Source organism: Lipotes vexillifer, unplaced genomic scaffold (genome assembly GCF_000442215.2).
Source record: "Lipotes vexillifer unplaced genomic scaffold, Lipotes_vexillifer_v1.1 scaffold577, whole genome shotgun sequence".
NCBI lineage: Eukaryota > Metazoa > Chordata > Mammalia > Artiodactyla > Lipotidae > Lipotes > Lipotes vexillifer.
The window spans coordinates 277,633-293,123 of NW_006781888.1; the positions used below are offsets into that span (position 1 = coordinate 277,633).

General features: G+C 37.0%; 1 protein-coding gene and 1 pseudogene across 1 annotated transcript in view; both read left to right on the forward strand.

The window, feature by feature from the left end:
- The window catches only part of LOC103087464 (bifunctional heparan sulfate N-deacetylase/N-sulfotransferase 4), a 281,711-nt gene that overhangs the window by 150,505 nt on the left and 115,715 nt on the right, over nt 1-15,491 (forward strand). The window lies entirely within an intron of this gene.
- On the forward strand, nt 9,188-14,941 carry LOC103087733 (guanidinoacetate N-methyltransferase pseudogene; annotated as a pseudogene).

Consider the following 15,491-nt stretch of genomic DNA (forward strand, 5'->3'; position numbering starts at 1 on the left):
CCTGATTCTGTCTAGTAAACTTTTGTTTGGTCTATTATCAGCTTGTTGTTAATCTTAATTAAAATAAAAACAACCTCCTCTTAATTGCTTATTATCAAAATCGTCATTTGTTTTCAAGAGTGACCTTAGGTTTGAACTTCTTAATTCTCTGTCCCAAAAAAAGTCAGTTCCCTTCAAGAGAACTTAGGAACTCTCTCTTCTTATGATGTGCCTCCTACCCTGGGCAAAATCTCTGCACCAATGCTCCAGAGCTGAGGGTGGAGATAATGGCCCCTTCTCACAGAGCAATACCCAGATTTATGATCAGGGTGCTGGGTTGAGATAGTAGCCTCTGGTCCTCTCAGCTTGCCTCTCATGGCTTAGAACTACCACCCTATAATTGAGCTGGATCCAGGACAAATCATGGTTCCAGTATTCTTGGTCTGCATCTGGGGTACAGTTTCTGCTCTATGAGTGTGGCTACCTTGAGGCGGAGAGGTACCCCCTGTGTTCTTGGCTGCACCCAACGTGGGTAGGGATTTTGCCACTTTAAACTGGAGCAAGTGAGGCCATGGCTCAAATGCTACACACTTTCACTGTTCTTACCAATCTTAGTAGATTTCTTGAATAAATATTTCTTTGCTGTATCTTCTTGGTTCATTTTCCAGAGATTTAAAATACATGGCATTTTTTAAAAATAATTTCTACCAGTTATGGTTGTTTTGCTGGAAAAGAGACCATGGAGCTCCTCACAGCACCATTCCAGATGTCTGAACTCTATCATCATTTCTTTTTTTTTTTTTAAGCTGGACATAGACTATTTTAAATGAAGGCTCGTGAATATTTTTTCATGCAGTGTCTTGCTGATAGTCTCTTAAAAGACTATAGATATTTCAAATGTATGTCCTTATTAAAGTATTTTCATATAACTGTCCTATTCATATAATAAAAGTTAAAAGTCTAGTTGCAAACTATGTACCCAAGAAGAGCTATTACCCATCTCTGCATATCTCTAAATGAATCATGTTTTGAATTGGAGAATACAGGAGGACTTTCCTACTATTTTGATTTAATAAAAAATTACTCAGCTTTAACTATAGTTATGGACAATTTGTTTAGACAGAAGACATCTTTACTATTATATATTTATCACTTGACTTTGAAAAATGAAAGGGATGATATCTACCATCATTTCTTTTTTTTTTTTTACATCTTTATTGGGGTATAATTGCTTTACAATGGTGTGTTAGTTTCTGCTTTATAACAAAGTGAATCAGTTATACATATACATATGTTCCCATATCTCTTCCCTCTTGCGTCTCCCTCCCTCGCACCCTCCCTATCCCACCTCTCTAGGTGGTCAAAAACCACCGAGCTGATCTCCCTGTGCTATGCGGCTGCTTCCCACTAGCTATCTATTTTACATTTGGTAGTGTATATATGTCCCCGCCACTCTCTCACTTTGTCACAGCTTACCATTACCCCTCCCCATATCCTCAAGTCCATTCTCTAGTAGGTCTGTGTCTTTTCTCCCATCTTACCCCTAGGTACTTCAGGACCTTTTTTTTTTTTCTTAGATTCCATATATATGTGTTAGCATACAGTATTTGTTTTGCTCTTTCTGACTTACTTCACTCTGTATGACAGACTCTAGGTCCATCCACCTCATGACAAATAATTCAATTTCTTTTCTTTTTATGGCTGAGTAATATTCCATTGTATACATGTGCCACATTTTCTTTATCCATTCATCTGTTGATGGACACTTAGGTTGCTTCCATGTCCTGGCTATTGTAAGTAGAGCTGCAATGAACATTGTGGTACATGACTCTTTTTGAATTATGGTTTTCTCAGGGTATATGCCCAGTAGTGGGATTGCTGGGTTGTATGGTAGTTCTACTTGTAGTATTTTAAGGAACCTCCACACTGTTCTCCATAGTGGCTGTATCAATTTACATTCCCAGCAACAGTGCAAGAGCATTCCCTTTTCTCCACACCCTCTCCAGCATTTATTGTTTCTAGATTTTTTGATGATGGCCATTATGACCGGTATGAGATGATATCTCATTGTAGTTTTGATTTGCATTTCTCTAATGATTAATGATGTTGAGCATCCTTTCATGTGTTTGTTGTCAATCTGTATATCTTCTTTGGAGAAATGTCTATTTAGGTCTTCTGCCCATTTTTGGACTGGGTTGTTTGTTTTTTTGTTATTCAGCTGCATGAGCTGCTTGTAAATTTTGGAGATTAATCCTTTGTCAGTTGCTTCATTTGCAAATATTTTCGCCCATTCTGAGGGTTGCCTTTTCGTCTTGTTTATGGTTTCCTTTGCTGTGCAGAAGCTTTGAAGTTTCATTAGGTCCCATTTGTTTATTTTTGTTTTTATTTCCATTTCTCTAGGAGGTGGGTCAAAAAGGATCTTGCTGTGATTTATGTCATAGAGTGTTCTGCCTATAGAGCGTTCTGCCACAAAGGCAGTGTCTGGCCTTACATTTAGGTCTTTAATCCATTTTGAGCTTATTTTTGTGTATGGTGTTAGGGAGTGTTCTAATTTCATACTTTTACATGTACCTGTCCAGTTTTCCCAGCACCACTTATTGAAGAGGCTGTCTTTTCTCCACTGTATATTCTTGCCTCCTTTATCAAAGATAAGGTGACCATATGTGCGTGGGTTTATCTCTGGGCTTTCTATCCTGTTCCATTGATCTATATTTCTGTTTTTGTGCCAGTACCATACTGTCTTGATTACTGTAGCTTTGTAGTATAGTCTGAAGTCAGGGAGCCTGATTCCTCCAGCTCCGTTTTTCTTTCTCAAGATTGCTTTGGCTATTCGGGGTCTTTTGTGTTTCCATACAAATTGTGAAATTTTTTGTTCTAGTTCTGTGAAAAATGCCAGTGGTAGTTTGATAGGGATTGCATTGAATCTATAGATTGCTTTGGGTAGTAGAGTCATTTTCACAATGTTGATTCTTCCAATCCAAGAACATGGTATATCTCTCCATCTGTTTGTATCATCTTTAATTTCTTTCATCAGTGTCTTATAATTTTCTGCATACAGGTCTTTTGTCTCCTTAGGTAGGTTTATTCCTAGATATTTTATTCGTTTTGTTGCAGTGGTAAATGGGAGTGCTTTCTTAATTTCACTTTCAGATTTTTCATCATTAGTGTGTAAGAATGCCAGAGACTTCTGTGCATTAATTTTGTATCCTGCTACTTTACCAAATTCATTGCTTAGCTCTAGTAGTTTTCTGGTAGCATCTTTAGGATTCTCTATGTAGAGTATCATGTCATCTGCAAACAGTAACACCTTTACTTCTTTTCTGATTTGGATTCCTTTTATTTATTTTTCTTCTCTGGTTGCTGTGGCTAAAACTTCCAAAACTATGTTGAATAATTGTGGTGAGAGTGGGCAACCTTGTCTTGTTCCTGATCTTAGTGGAAACAGTTTCAGTTTTTCACCATTAAGGATGATGCTGTCTGTGGGTTTGTCATATATGGCCTTTATTATGTTGAGGAAAGTTCCCTCTATGCCTACTTTCTGCAGGGTTTTTATCATAAATGGGTGTTGAATTGTGTCGAAAGCTTTCTCTGCATATATTGAGATGATCATATGGTTTTTCTCCTTCAATTTGTTAATATGGTGCATCACGTTGATTGATTTACATTTATTGAAGAATCCTTGCATTCCTGGAATAAACCCCACTTGATCATGGTGTATGATCCTTTTAATGTACTGTTGGATTCTGTTTGCTAGTATTTTGTTGAGGATTTTTGCATCTATGTTCATCGGTGATATTGGCCTGTAGTTTTCTTTCTTTGTGACATCTTTGTCTGGTTTTGGTATCAGGGTGATGGTGGCCTCATAGAATGAGTTTGGGAGTGTTTCTCTCTCTGGTATATTTTGGAAGAGTTTGAGAAGGACAGGTGTTAGCTCATTTCTAAATGTTTGATAGAATTCGCTTGTGAAGCCATCTTGTCCTGGACTTTTGTTTGTTGGAAGATTTTTAATCACAGTTTCAATTTCAGTGCTTGTGATTGGTCTGTTCATATTTTCTCTTTCTTCCTGGTTCAGTCTCAGCAGGTTGTGCATTTCTAAGAATTTGTCCATTTCTTCCAGGCTGTCCATTTTATTGGCATAGAGTTGCTTGTAGTAATCTCTCATGATCCCTTTGTATTTCTGCAGTGTCAATTGTTACTTCTTTTTCATTTCTAATTCTATTGATTTGAGTCTTCTCCCTTTTTTTCTTGATGAGCCTGGCTAATGGTTTATCAATTTTGTTTATCTTTTCAAAGAACCATCTTTTAGTTTTATTGATCTTTGCTATCGTTTCCTTCATTTCTTTTTCATTTATTTCTGATCTGATCTTTATGATTTCTTTCCTTCTGCTAACTTTGGGGTTAAGAAAATGGGAATAGAAACATACATATTGATAATTACCTTAAATGTAAATGGATTAGATGCTCCCACCAAAAGACACAGACTTGCTGAATGGATACAAAAACAAGATCCATATATATGCTGTCTACAAGAGAACCACTTCAGACCTTGGGACACATACAGACTGAAAGTGAGGGGATGGAAAAAGATACTCCATGCAAATAGAAATCAAAAGAAAGCTGGAGTAGCAATTCTCATATCAGACAAAATAGACTTTAAAACAAAGACTATTACAAGAGACAAAGAAGGACACTACATCATGATCAAGGGATCGATCCAAGAAGAAGATATAACAATTGTAAATATTTATGCACCCAACATAGGAGCACCTCAATACATAAGGCAAATGCTAACAGCCATAAAAGGGGAAATCGACAGTAGTACACCATAGTAGGGGACTTTAACACCCCAGTTTCACCAATGGACAGATCATCCAAAATGAAAATAAATAAAGAAACACAAGCTTTAAATGATACATTAAACAAGATGGACTTAATTGATATTTATAGGACATTCCATCCAAAAACAACAGAATACACATTTTTCTCAAGGGATACTCTCCAGGATAGATCATATCTTGGATCACAAATTAAGCCTTGGTAAATTTAAGAAAATTGAAATTGTATCAAGTATCTTTTCCGACCACAACGCTATGAGACTAGATATCAGTTACAGGGAAAGATCTGTAAAAAATACAAGCACATGGAGGCTAAATACACTACTAAAAAGCACATGGAGGTAACAATACACTACTAAATGACCAAGAGAGCACTGAAGAAATCAAAGAGGGAATCAAAAACTACCTAGAAACAAATGACGATGGAGACATGATGACCCAAAACGTATGGGATGCAGCAAAAGCAGTTCTTAGAGGGAAGGTTATAGCAATACAATCCTACCTTAAGAAACAGGAAACATCTCAAATAAACAACCTAACCTTGCACCTAAAGCAATTAGATAAAGAAGAATATCATCATTCCTTGACTAATTTGTTTCAATAGCCTCTTCACTGGTCTCCAGTTCCACTCTTGGCCCTGTGGAGTCTATTCTTATCAAAGCAACTACAATGATCTTGTTAACACGTAATTCAGATTCTGTGACATTTTGTCTCAAAGCCCTTCAAACTATTTTAAAAGAGCCCACAAGGCCCTAGCATCTGGCCCCTTATATTGTGTATTATATGCTCCCATCTCATTTTTTAATGAATAATACTTGTAAGTCTCCAGTGAGCCTCCTTTCATGGAGTCCTTGATGATGACTGTTGTTTTTCACAGTTATCACACTTGTGTTGTGCTGCTCCTCCCAGTTTGGTGACTCTGGTTTTGACCCCAATTTTCTCCTACTCTTCCTACAAGTCACTGCTAACATAATGTCATCCAGGCTCTGGGGTTCTTGAATTTGGAGGAGCATTTCCTTACCTCCCATTCTCTACACCATATACACACTCTTAAGAATAAATCAGAAAGGCATGGATTAAAGAAAATTTTAGTGACATCATCTTGTGTTAATTCAAAAGTTATCCTTGCCAGTACCGAAAAGAAGTTAGGGAGAGAAAAGAAAGTACTGTCTTTGTCTCTTCTCCCTAAAAGTAAATTGCCTGTGTTCTAGTCTTATCTTCCATTTTCCCTTTTCCTTGCTCCTTAAGGATGGGACCACTTATATTTTACTTCATTTTTCATATACTTCAGTCTGTGTAATCCACTATCCTAATTCTCCATACCAAAGTTGCCATCCTACTTTTAGATTTAAGCCCTGTGATAGAAATGCAGCTATAATTGCTGGTAATTTCCCCTGATAAGCTAGAATTTCTAGACTGGGTTTTCAAATTAAAATCCACTATATTTTTGGAAACAATTTTTTGTATCAGTTTTTAATCCTGAAACAGGCAAAATATATTTTTAAGCTTGAAAAAGCATTAAATAATGAAATCAAATATTAATGGCATTTCCTTGGAAGACAGAGCAGTGAAAGTTTGCTAAATGTTTAGTAAATGGAATATTTGTATGATCTTGAATATATTTAATTCTACTTATTGGAAACCTATGATGAGCAAAATGGTGTTCAGAAAGAAGAAAATAATAAAATCACAGTGGGATGATTATAGGATACCAGCCAGCAAACTTGAAGCTCATTTATATGAGCATTTAAATGATTTTGTTACTGACTATAGAATGTTTATTTATAGACGGCATTTTCCAACAGTTTAAAAGTATTTCCATATATCCATGTGGTCAGTAGAGATATCCCTTCATAATTATGTCTGTTAATTTTTTTATATTATATATGCATATATTTCTCATCTCTTGTTCAAAACTATTGTTCACAGACACAATTCATCCATTACCACATTCCTTTTCTGTGACAATATTGAAATATCACAATCCTTTGTACCTTCCTGTTAATATTCTTGTGTTTTATTTACAATAAAAGTGAATAAAACTTAGTGTGAAAAAAATTGCACACCTATAGATTCAACCTTTAATATATGCTATATCAAGATGAAATATTGTGTTACAATAAGTGAGGTATTCATTTGTCACTGAAAATCTCCAGCATTTGAGTGCTTTATTGTTTTAAGCATTTCAGAGAGTAACCTTTTAAAATACATAACTTACCACTTTTAAAATGGTAAATGTGTACTAAGCATCATGACACATTTTTCACGACAGCTAAAGGTTTTCATGTTAATACAAATGATTTTACTGTACTCTTTTCCTGCTGTGCTCTCAGAGTCAGCTGTGATTATGTGGATTATTTGCTCCTAAACTATGTTCATAGAATTTTTGAATTACTGTGTCTATTTTTTCTAGTTTTCCAGTCTATTGTTTGTAATGTTGGTAGCTTTCTCTTCTAGCCATTGTCATGTTATCTGGGCCTAGTAGCCAGATTCCCATTTCAGTAAAATGAAGTGGTCACTGTAGATGACCACTGAAGCCCCTGATATCTGTAAAATTATGTGAATCTGAATTGGTCTGAGCTTGGAAATCAGGTAGAGTAGGCTTCCTAGGTTGGTTTCTAAAGTGATAATGAAAGCTCTCAATTTCACAAATGAAAAAACTGAGCTCATAAGTGACTTGTACTTGGTCACACAGAGAACCCACACTCTGCCTTGTGGTTCCTAATTCAGTGCTCTCAATTGCACCATACAACACCCCAAGCAAGAGCTGATGATCTGTGGGAAAACCAGACAGTATCTTCCCAAGGTAAAATGAACCAACTTGTGTGCCCTGTTATTCTAATGGCCTTTTGTTAACCATAGTCCAGGTAATTAAGGTAATATATATGACTTCTGCAAAGTTGAATAATAGTTGAAGAACCCAGAACTTTCTTCTGTATTGAGAGAAGTAGATGTTATTGTATAAAATTTCAAAGATTAATACGGAAAATTTCATGTATTAAGGGCATAATTTATCAATGTATTGTGTAACAAGTGAAAATATTTTGATTTCCCTTTCAGCTACCCATTGACAGCAGATAGGTAGAGGTTTTTGGCCTTTTTACGAGTAGGATGATATTGTTTAATAAAATTCTTAGCTAGTTTATTCAAGCAGTCGCTAAAGTTCTCAATTTCTGTTTTCACCAAACCTAGGACATGAAGAATAGGATAAACTTTTTGCCTGGAAATTAGAATTGGTTTTTCATTAGCTATTAATATTCATAATGCTTAGTAATGGATTTAGAGAAAAAAATGGCTTTTCTTGTCATGTGTTGTATCATCGTCAGTCCTTGACTTGCCAGTCTGGTATTGATGGGTAGATAAAAGAATTTCCCTTAGACAGAAAATTTCTACAATACATATTTATCTATTTGATTTTTTTAGCAGAGGGCACCATCAGACACCCCCATCCCCCACATCCCTATTTTAGCTGCAGCATCTTTTTTCTGTATAGTAGCTTTTTTTTTCCTGAACATGTTTAATCTCAAAGGAATAAATGCCACCTACAGAATGCACTTTAATATTGGGCAGCAATAATTAAAGGAAATGATTTATATTACTCAGATGCATTGTTATGAATCTACCAAGGTTTGCACCTGTCTGTTCTGGATACCTTGTTGTCATTATTTTTAGTAAGTATAAGTATTGAAAGTCATTCTTTCTGCTTTATGGTTTTTTTGCATTTAAATAATATTTTAAGATTAACTAGAGGAGCTCCAATTCTTTTCAAGTGCTGATACATATAACAATTGCAACAAAGATTTCCCCCTAGGAGGTAAGCTGATAACTGCTTAAAGTAGTTGTTAATATTTAATTTACTTGCTTTAAGGTAAATAAATATTTCCTCTAAATATTAAGTTTTATTTATATAATACAGAGCAATAAACTGTGCACAAAATACAAAAGAAAAATTCATGTTCCTCTTCAGAAAACAAAACCTTAACTATTTTTATACATAAAAATCTTTTATGACATAAGTTTACCCTGTGTGTGACACAGCCTAATTTCCCTGAGTAGTAAGTTCATGTGTTTAGTTTCAGATGTATCTTGGTTCAAATTGCTTCTTTGACAATTACTAGATGGGTGCCCTTAGCAAATGACTTAAAATTCCAGTGCTTTAATTATGAATGTGTAAGCTGGAGATGATAGTTGTTTCTATTACATAGGTTTTTACGAGGTTTAGGTGATGTGTGTACATGTTCATATGTGTATAATGTTTAGCTAAGTGCTTGGCACGTAAGTCTTTCAAAAAGCATTTGTCCTCCTCCTCATCATCATCATGGCTACCGTCATTTTTACCATGTGATCATTCCTTTTGAAATAAGAGGTTGATGATGATTGAAAAAAGACCAAGTGATTTTTCAAGGTAATGTAATATGCACATTGGGAACAGATCCAAGATAGTCTAATTTGCTTTGCAGTCCTCCATCTATCCATCATTCAGTACTGAATGTGGTCACTAATTTTTGGTGATTCAAAGACACCAATATCTTACCAAACATTCCAGGAAAAAGGAACATTTATGATAAAAGTTGTGTTTTTAAAGAAAATAAGCGAAATATTTTTAAAAAGTTGATACATGTATATGTGAACTCTTGAATCTTTGAAATTATTGCTTTCCAATTATGTCCAAAAATTTTCAGATACTTCCTCCAGTGTGAAAAAGTAACTCCCGTCTATCATTTGTTCAGCTGTTTGTTCATTTCTTTCTTCTTTCTTCCCTTTCTTTCTCCCTCTTTTCCTTCCTTTCTCTCCTCAACAGATAATTAATGAATGTGTATTATCTACTAAGCATTTTACTTGACACCCAGGATGCAAAAATGAGTGAGATGCTGCTTATTCTTGGGATATAACTTCAGTTTAACAAAACAGCATTTTGGGTTTTTGAGAGACAGGTACAGAGCCCAGCATAGCCACAAAGGAGACACGGGTTAGTTACAAGAGGAAGAAAAATAATAAACAGGACAGACAATTGAGATAACAACACTTGTGAAAAATGAGTAGGTGTGCTTGAGGCAGAAGGCAGGAACACGGCATCCAAGCAGAGGGAGCAGTATGAGAAAGGGCACAAGATAGTGCCCAAAAGAACGTGTTCCACTCTTGCGACAAAATATATATCAATATATATTGCTTCAGCAACAGCCTATCTGTGAGTCAGGAAACTATTGCCTGTGGGATTTAGCTGCAGCCTGTTTTGGTATGGCTGGTCTGCTAAGAGTGGGTTTTACATTTGTAAATGGTTGTAAAAATCAAGTAAACAAAGAAAAACATGTGACAGAGGCATTATGTTGCTGGCGAAGCCTAAAATATTTCCTACATAGCCCTTTAGAGAAAAAGTCTTCCAAACTTTGACCTACACACTTTGACCTATAAAGATGCAGAGGAAGGTATGTCAAATTGGAATCATAATAATGGACAGTATTTCATGAATCCCTAATTAATGTACCTCTATCCATAATGATTATTGGTAACTTGCTGTGTCCTTAGAAATATGAAATTTGTGGAACATAAAATACACTTCTGATAATTCTTGCCCTTATGAATCTCCAAAAGGAGCATAAAATATTGAAGAAAAGAAGAAGAAATTGATTTGGTGTCAGAAGAGGCTTTGAGTTGGGAATTAAGAGGAAATGAGCCCGTGTAGTTCATGTGGAGCCAGAATATGAAGGAACTTTTCCCTCTAGGTTTTAGGGCTTCAGGGACCCTAAATCCAACTGTTCTGATCACTTTTGCTTAGAACTCTACCTTCTGAAATTCCAGTTCTCCAGATTCTCATATCACCTCCCCTAATTAATGTATTCTAAGCTACTGCTCTCCTGTTTACCTCCTAGATCAGGACTCTTATGTGCCTTTTATACATAAGATTAGGAAGTGGGCTGCTTAGCAACAAGGCGTGAGAATTCTTATTTCTACATTCTGGTAGGGTACAGATTAATACTTGGTCATCACTTCTAAATGCATACTCAGTACCCATTTTCACACTCTTCCTAGTGAATAAAGCCAAAGTTTGCTTGTGGAGCCAAAATGTCTAGCTAGAGGACAGATTTTTCAGCTTTTATTTCAGGTAAAGTGCATAGTTCTGGCCAATTAGATATAAAAGTGAGTCATGGTATGGAACTTCCAGGAAATCTCCGGGAAAGCAGGTTAGAGATGGCTGATGTTTGCCCTCTGCACTTTGCCTTTGTTCCTTTCTCTTGCCTAGTATGTGGTCCTATTGGCTAGAACAAAGATATTCATCTAAAACATGAAGGAGAGGCCAAGAGAATCAGAGACCTCACTTCTGGCATTCTTGAACTTCTGAACCAACCATTCATCTCTGGATTTCCAATTAGTCAAGAAGAATAAGCACTTTTCTTTTTCTCAATCCACTGTTTCTTGTTTTTCTGAGGCAAAGTTTGACCATTTCCTATCCAGTGCTTTTCCATTGCATTTTTTCTCTTAAGCTGTTTTGAGATTTGCCTACATCCAAACTGCCCCATTGTCTAAAATTTTTAGACCCTTCAAAGGAATATTTATATAGAATACCCTAAACATGGCCTAACACTTTTTAAGAAGTGTTGATAGTGAAAATTTTATGCCTAATTATCAATCAATTATTAGATAGCAGTTTTGTGAGTGAATTCTTAGAATGCTTAATAATAGCATAATTAACTTTCACTGACAGATTTTCATTTTATTGCTTCAATGACCAAACTTGTTTTTAATTAATAAATGATTGTGAGCTAATCAAAAGCCAAGGTTTGCAAGATTTTTTTAAAAATTTAACTCCTGCTCTACTGAGTATACCCTATTCAAATTGGATAATCCATCAAAAGCAGTAGTTATCACATGTTTTTCCTTTTCTTTTCTTTTATTCTCTTTTGTTTTTCAATTTGAAAAATTCAGCTAGACAGCTTCTTTTATGCTTTATCGGTAGGGGCTGAACATTTTCATCATTCTGTAGTTACCTCTTCAGAGTCAACACTTTAGTTCCATGCAGTCACTTCTGCAGTAACCTGAGCAATATGAGAAATTGTTTTCAAACATGTTGACAGTGGAGAGCGTTAAAGCTGGTTAATAATATAGGAGAACTGAAGGGCTTGAACTGGAGTTGTTTGAGATGGAAACTGTATTGAAACTTTGATTTCCAAATATCATACCACTTTAACATGAAGATAACGAAATGGAAGTATAATATTTGGTATGGCATGTCTACAGAAAAGTATAGTAATTTAACCATCTTTATAGGCAGTTACTTAAGTCCTCATAATTTATTTACGTTTTTTTAATTATATACGTACCATTTATTAACATAAGCTTTTTGTCTGATTAAATTTATTTCACAGGGTAGTAAAGTTTCCACAAAATTGGAAACAATCACAGACGGGAATTATTTTAACTCTTAGAGAAGGCACAGGATGTCACAGAGGACAACATGTAATAACCCTTTGTATTTTGGAGGTGGGGGAGAAAATTTACAACCAGAGGGATGGCTCATTCCTACACCAAATGTTTAAAGCATTTTTCCATAAATGCATTAAGCTGGCATTAAGGGGAAAAATGACTCCTAAGGGAAATCTCAGCTTGACTCAAAAATAATATTAGAAATATATTCCATTGTTCAGATTAAGTAATAGTTTATGCAAATCTATTTCTGCAAAGTGATGCGTTTAAATTAATGATTCTAAACCATCAGCTATATAATTGTGGAAGCATCCAAAAAGTTAGGAAATGTGAGCAAAATTTAAAAATGAAGGACATTCCAGCCAGTTTCAAAAAGGACAAGTTGCCCTCCTCTACTTGTCTACCACACACACACACAGACACACACACACACACCCCTAGCCAGTTCACCTAAACCAGCGCTTTATTTCATGAACATAGGCAATCAGGTAGAAGATTTTTTAAAACTATTTAATACTTGCTGTGTATAGATATTTGAGGTACTAAGAATGGAAATATATGGGAAGGTAAATTAGTTACATTATTTACTTGAGATAAAATTACAAATGAACGTATTGTGAAAATGCTGTGATTTGTATTAAGCAAAATTATTTTGAGTACCTTCTTTTTGCACGTTTCTGCTTATAGTAACTATAGAAATGGTATCATAATGGAATGGATCATACTATTCTTGTTTCCATCTCTTAACACATTTACAAAGAATCTTGAATGTTATTCCTTCCAGGTTAAAGACATTGTTAGAAGCTCTAAATATTTACTATCTGGTATCATTTCTCTTGTCACTAACTTACATCTAGAACTAGATCTTTCCATGCAGCAGAGGCAACAATGAAGAGAAAGGTACTAAAATGCAGATCTAGTATTTCCTGAGATAGCCTGATATCACATCTTTGCTGCCCCAAACTCTTCACAGGTCTTTACTTTTCTCTTTATTAAGCTTTTCTCAAGAACCCATCATTATAAGCATTCTCTTGAATCCTCCCTGAACTCCTTTACATTTCTTGGTTCATCAAACTCCCTTGCAAAGTCTCAACTCCTTTTAAATCCAAATCTCTACCTAGTCCACTCCTGTACCCCTGAAAATTAATGTGGCTAGGATCAACACTTAATTGTTCTCACTTTAAAACCATGACCACAGACTTCAAATGGAGCTCAATACTGCCCAGAAGTTACACAGCAAGTCCTTATTTTGTTCACAATCTTACTCTCCTGGATCACTGTTTCATACCTTCTCTTTCTGCAAATTACTACACGTCTTGCCCCATCTTCATTCTCAACCGATGAGTTTCTTATTTCACTGAAAAAAAAAAAAAAGTCAAGCAATTGAAAGAGCACTTCCACATGGCCCCATTACTACAACTACTAACTTCAACGTGGTGATAACAAAATGTAAATATAATAATAGGTTTGATTTTAATTTGAAACGTGAGCATGTCTATACAGAAAATAAAAAAACATACAAATTATAATAATCTTCATAGCTAGTTACTCAAGTGGTCCTAATTATTTAGTACAATCTTTTTGAATATGTAGATACCCCTTATTACCATAAGCTGTGTTAACAGTGACCTAAATATACGTCGTGGCTTGGCATGCTGTGAGGGCAGCACACAATCCTGGTTTCTGTCTTGAAACAACAAATAAAAGAGCTAGAAATGCAAAGACCAAATTCTGTCCTTTTGCACTCAATCACGTCCCTTCCCAACTGTTCGAGAATATCATTCCAGGGCCCCGCCCATGAAGGCCCGGCAGGGACCTGGCCCTGCGTATCCAGAGCTTGGGCGGCGCACAGTACCAGTGCCAGCACCGCGACCCGCGTCTTCGCGCGGGGCGGGATACGCACCTGTAGATCCTGGGCGATCTGGCGATGGAGAGCTGGGAGACCCCTACCTGCAAGCGTGGCGGCTGCCGCCGCCTCCAGAAAAGGCCAGGTCCTGGAGGTGGGCTTCGGCGCGGCCATGGCAGCTACGAAGGTGCAGGAGGCCCACATCGACGAGCACTGGATCCTTGAATGCAACGACGAAATTTTCCAGCGGCTCCAGGATTGGACCCAGCGGCCTCCCCTCAGGGTGGTTCCCTTGAAAGGCCTGTGGGAGAAGGTGGTGCCCACCCTGACAGTCACTTTGATGGGATCCTGTACGACACGTACCTGCTGTCTGAGGGGACCTGGCACACACACCAGTTCAACCTCATTAGGGACCATGCCCTTCCGCCTGCTGAAGCCAAGGAGCATTCTCCTTCTGCAACCTCGCCTCCTGGGGGAGCTGATGAAGTCCAAGTACTACTCAAACATCACCACCGTGTGCCAAAAGACGCAGGTGTCCGCCCTGCTGAAGGTGGGCTTCGGGCGGCAGAACATCCACACACAGGTCACGGCCGACTACCGCTACTACCCCTTCCGGTGGATGATCACGCCCGGTCACCAAGCATTGAGGCCACTGGGCCCACCTGCTCAGCGCCCACAAAGCCCTGGGGACTCCGGGCTTCGGGGACTCCGGGCTTCAGGTTCTCCCAACTCCCACGACCCTACTCAGCACCTTAGTGGCCGGGAGTGCAGGCTCTGGCCTCTCAGCCCGAGCCCAGACCCTCGCCAGCTGCGTGACATCAGCAACGGGATTACCACTACCTTCCTCCTAGGGTCTTGAGGATGAAATAAACACCAACGCTAGGTTTGGCCAATCAAAAAATTAAAAAAAAAAAAAAAATATATATATATATATATATATAATTTAAATTATATATATAAAAAACTGTAATTCCATTAGTTCTCCCCTGTCTTCTAAATCATTACCCTTTCTATAAACATACAGCTATTTCTCCCATCTTTAGATGGTCCTGTGCTTATGTTGTTTCTCCAACTACAGCACCATTTCTTGACTCTTCATTTTAGCAAAACTTCTTAAAATCGTTGTTATACTCACTTTCACCATTTCAGCTCCCTCTAGACTCTTAAATCCACTCTGATTTTCTTGCCCTTCAGCACTCCACCAGATCTTCTCTTTTCCAGTTCATTAAAGGACATCCAGTGTTAAACCCAATCGGCAATTCTTAGTTCTCCTTGGAAATTCCTGGTATTCCTCCCATCTCACTTGGAATACTCTTTCTGAGAGTACTTTCTGGATTTCTTCTCTCCTCTCTGCCTTCTTGATGTTAATCTGTCCCAAAGACAGCCTTCCTCTTCTCTCTGTTTACACA